The sequence below is a fragment of the Charadrius vociferus genome, unplaced genomic scaffold (genome assembly GCF_000708025.1).
Source record: "Charadrius vociferus isolate BGI_N301 unplaced genomic scaffold, ASM70802v2 scaffold562, whole genome shotgun sequence".
NCBI lineage: Eukaryota > Metazoa > Chordata > Aves > Charadriiformes > Charadriidae > Charadrius > Charadrius vociferus.
In genome coordinates this window covers 708,078-713,052 of record NW_009647234.1, presented here as the reverse complement: position 1 = coordinate 713,052, position 4,975 = coordinate 708,078, and the positions used below count along the sequence as shown (strand labels likewise).

The 4,975-nt window shown below is 53.8% G+C and overlaps 1 protein-coding gene across 1 annotated transcript in view; it reads left to right on the top strand.

Moving 5' to 3' along the window:
* Positions 1-4,975, top strand: part of EPHA10 (EPH receptor A10) — a 57,727-nt gene that overhangs the window by 15,224 nt on the left and 37,528 nt on the right. The gene's annotated exons all lie outside the window — the stretch shown is intronic.

The following is a 4,975-nucleotide window of genomic DNA, read 5'->3' as shown; positions in this document are numbered from 1 at the left end:
CTGTCGCACACAGGTGCAAAGTGGCAGTGAGAAAGCACGAGAGTTTTGCCCAGGGACTGTTTACTCGCTGGCGTTGACTTGCCGGCGTTGGGTCCTGTGGGGTTTGGGGCCGCAGGCGATGTGCCGAGAGCGCTGGAGCCCGGCGGGAGCGGGGGACGGGGCTGCTGCCCGATGGGTGTGGGATGCTCCGCGGTGCTCCGAGGGGGGCGGGAAGGGCACGGGGCAGCAGGGGAAACCCGGTTCTGCAATGTGGTTTGTGCTCACCTCTTTCCTCTGCCAGCCGCTCGGCTCCGCGCGGCAGAAGGCAGAGCATGGCATCACCTCCGCGAGCCCTCCTGCTGCCCCCCGAGTGGGGGGCGAGGTGGGGAGAGGGCGACGAGTCCTGAGCTCAGTAAATGCCTTGGCTTGCCCTTCAGAGACTGCCACCAGATTGCAGCGCCTGGATCCCTCCTGTCTGGCTCTAATTAATAGCGTGTGATAATTTGTCTCCGGTTGAGTTGGAATTTAACACTGAGTGGCTCCTTGCCCCCAGCGAAAGGCTGGGCTTCGTACTGATGATGACAGAACGGAGTATTACTTATATAAGCATAATGATCTTACGCTGCCTGGAGCTCTGGATTTTCTCAGTATATGACAAATGTGAGGCATTTAAAAAAATTAGACACTTACTATATTTTACATTATTTTCTAGAACGTGGACCTCTGTGGGTTGCCTAGAAATCCATTAACAAGAAATGTAAAGATGCTTAAAGGCATTTACCCAGATTAGCTGCCTCTATGCAGTCAAGGATCTTTTATGTGATTACCTTAAAAGCTGAAGAGCCGCTGCAAAACATTTATAGTGCAGACATCCTGAAGCAAAGAGTACACATCTGACAGAAAAATTAAGCCATTAAAAACAAATGCATAGCTCTGGTTGCTTTTATTTTCAGACAAACAACACAGAAGGTAAAAGGAGTTAATACACAGAGTATTTTCCTTTTGCAGCCCGTGACGCAGGGCTCTGCAGCTTTGATCGTGAGATTTATGGGGAAGCTTTAAGTTAACTTTTATTTTTGCTGTGATTTCTACCCGTTAGCAGCGAGGAGATGGTGTGGGGACGAGGCGGCGCTGTCGGCAGCAGGCGGTGAAGGCACCGGGTGCGATGGAGCGCGGTCCTCCTGGGAAGCGGTGTCTGAGCTCCGGGATGAGCCGGGGGCAGTGGGTTGGCGAGGCGCCGGCAGTTCCCGGTGCGGGTCGTTTGAGCCCCACTAACTCTCCCGCTTTCCTGTGCGGGGTATCCACTTCATGCCACATACGTTGGTGCTGCGTCGCTGCTGCCTGCTCTGCTCCGAGTCCGGCCTCGTCACTGCAGAAGCAGCAAAACTCGTCCCGGGGCATGGTTTTGTGACATGCCCAAAACTGCATGGAATTGCACAAATCCTTTGTTTTCCGTTATAAGAAAATCCTTTCAAGTGTGGAAGAGGACGGAGAGGTGCAAGAGCTTCTGTGAGGTTTCCGCCTGCTCCTTCTTTCGCCAAGGGCAGCTCTTACCGCCGCACAGCGATGCCTGCGTCCTCCCGGCTCCTTTGTCCTTTAGCATAAAAAGTCATTTGTCAGCAAAAGAAGCAAAGTTTTGTTTTTCAGTCCAGATCTGGCTGTCCTCCCACTGAGACTTTCAGCTCTTTATCTCAGGAATTGATGGTCTCGGATTCTGATCCTCTTTCCTTGGTGTCTGTATTGATTTTTTTTTTTTCCAGGAGGGTTATTTTCACTGTGGTTTCAAAACTATCTTTCTGTCTCCACTTACAGCAGGTAATAGCTCAGCTCGGCGAATTGCACATTTTCTGGGCCGTGCCGGCCTCAGCTCTTGCAGAAGTTCCCCTGGCAGTCCGGAGCCCGGGTAACCAGGCGTCCGCGCTTTCCCACTCCCGTCTCTCCGCGCTCATCCGGTGGCTGCGGTCGCACGGGGGAGCGGGGTGAGGGAAGGTGCCCGTGTGCTGGATGTGCGCGACAGAGGGGACCAGACAACCCGGGTGTTTTCCTCTTCCTCCGCTTACAGAAACCGGCCCCTCGTTTCGCCGCTGGGGCTGGAGCAGACGGCGGTGCGCCGTGCCGCCCGGGGACAGCATCCCTCTGCCCTGCTCACGGGGCCGTGTCCTTGGCGCTGGCCCGGCTGTGCCGCAGCCCCTCTTTGCGCCCAGAGGCCCGGCGCTGGTCGTCAGCGGTGCCCGATAATGAATAAATCCAATAGTCTCAACTTAAATGGCTGCTCTGTTTCCTTCACCCCAGCGATGGCTTTTAGTCATCCAGTCTTGCCAAAGAAAAATTCATGAGATCATTTCCCCAAAACAACATGATACTTCAAAATCGTAATTAAAATACCTCTGGCTGTTCTAATATTAAGCTTTTATAAGTGCTTGGAATAATATTTCAGATAAATGGAAAATCTTTGTACTCTATTAGCGTGATATACCCTTCTTCTAATGAAACGTATCTCTAACATCAAATCCTCCGTATGCATTGAAAATGCTCTTCCCTGTTTGGCTCTTCAGTGACAGGAGCGCGTACACCTCCCGTGGGTCGCGGTGGTGAGTGGAGCTACCCCAGGGGTCCGTATCGATTTGCTTCGTGACATTAATACCTTCCAGCGTACCAGCAGCAGGATCCTGCGCATGAATACTAAATGGGAGGATGTTGTGCCCCAGAGGCTGGTAAGCGAGATCCCATATATTACACCATGTGAGTTGTGTGTCATATTAGAGCAATCTAGTTTTAAAGGGCATCTTTCAAGCACAAACTAGCTTTTTCCCACACTTGACTGATCACTCAAATAACTGTGATTAAAGGTCAAGTGCCTGGGTTTTTCTATTTTACTTCTTAAAAATTTATATGCGAAAGAAAACCTAGAAGTTAACATAGCATGAAATTGTTATGCAGTTATGAGCCTTTAACGACAACTAAATATCACTTTTCTTCCTGGGTGGCTTGAAAAATCTCCAGTAATAATGGGTCACTTCTGGTTTCCACTTGAGGAAGATTATAAATAAACCCCGTCTTTTGCTTCCCTGCCCTGTCATGGGATGGAGGGAGAGCTTTAACCAGATGAACTTGCGACCCCCGTCACCAGGGCTGTACCCGGGCTCGCCGGGAGCTCCGGGGCAGCGGGCGCGAGGCGGGAGCACGGGACGGCTGGAAGCACTGGTGCGCTGCGGCAGCACCGCGGCAAAGCTCCTGTCCATGCTGAGCTCTCCCGGACGGAAAGAGCATCGATAAAGGGACGGGGATTTTCTCACGCGTCCAGTTGACAGAGAAAAGGTGGTGGCCGTGTTTCCAGTGGGGTGAGAAGCAGAGGGAGAGCTGGATCACCCTCCGGCTTCAGGCATCCAGCTGGGCCGTCTGCGCCCCGTTACGGGTCTCTGCCCCCGGTCTGCCGGGCTACAGCTAACGAGGCCCCCAACAGCGGTTTCCTGGGCTGAGCTGGAATATGGGCAGTCGGTGCTTTGGGGTGGGAGGGGAGTGCTGGAGGACGTGGAGAGCAAGTAGAAGTATTAGAGGTATATGTTGGCAAATCCAATTGTGAATCTTCATCGTGCTTGAAAAATGTTTCCTCCATCTCTGCAGAACGGCTGCGGCAGCAGCATCTTCCTCTTAACTGGCCAAGAGCCCCGGATTTCCAAGAGATTTACACTCAGGTGCAGCGCCTCCCAAACCTCTCGAAAGCAAACATGCCTTTGGTGTTAAAAATATGCTCAGAACGGTAAGATTCCTGTGGAACAGGTTAAGGAAACACTGTGCTCAGGGTTTTGAGCCTGTACCCGGGTTGCTCAGGGTCTCTGATCCTGCAGGGACGTTCACACACGGTTAAATGTATTCCCATGGGTAGTCTCACGACTTCAGGAAGAGAGTACTTAAAAGCTGGAGCATGAGGCAAATGAACTGCAATCACCATAGCTAATTAATCTTTTTATGCAATGTGCAAATCTGAGTCTGACTGGCAGCAGGCTTCGCTAGGATACCTGCTGCAGTGAACTCATGCATGCGTGAGGCACCGCAGCGTTCAGGCTTTACCGTCTAACACTTTAAGGTGCTTAAGCGGAGCGCGTTTGTGCAGACACACGAGGGGCGGCGGGGGTGCCCCTCCGCAGGGCTGTGGGGGTGCGCGCAGGGCTTGGCCTGTGGTCCCAGCACTCACCACCGTGAGCAGGGGCTGCGCCACAGCCCACCCGGCATGTGCGAGATGGAGACTCAGTATTTTTATTCCAGGCTTGCAGTGTTTTACATCTGACAGCACATAATCACAGCGAAGGGAACATCCCACAGGAACAAGTGTTGCTACATAAGCAAGCTTTGGTGTCAGGGTTTCAGCCATCAGGTGGGAAACCGACAGGCGTTCAGCCTGACTAAATTTTGCAGGGACCTGCAACACCTACAATCAGTGATACCAAACTTTGCGAGTTCCTCCCCCGGTGCTGGAGGCTGTGGGCCTGACAGCACGCACCTCGCCTGCGGCAAGCCGGGAACTGCCTCCCCCAGCCCAGCCAGCCTGCCCGCAGCCTCCCCGCACGGTGCTTGCTGCCGCCGCGCTGCCCTCCGCGCAGGGCTGGCAGGACCCCCCCTCCCGGGGGCCGCCTGGGGTTTGCTTCTGGCCACTCGGACTTTTATGGCGGCCGCTGGGCTTGCAGGACCTTGAGACGAAGCTGGGAGTGAAATTCCAACCCGGAAAGGCAGAACAGAGGGCTTGACATAAAACTGGGATTCCCGGGCATCGCTTGCAGGCAAGGGCAGTTATGAGACCTGACCTGCTCCCTCCTGGTGCCCGTGGCGCAGCAATACGGTACTGACTCACTGCTGACTGCCTGATAATGGCCGCAGGGAGCGAAGGTCAGCCGGGGGGGCCCTACAGGGCTGTTAATTATGGCTGTGACCACAAGGCCACAGTGTCTCAGCGTCAGCAACGTCTGTGCCGCAGCAGTGCTTTGGCATCCATGGAGAA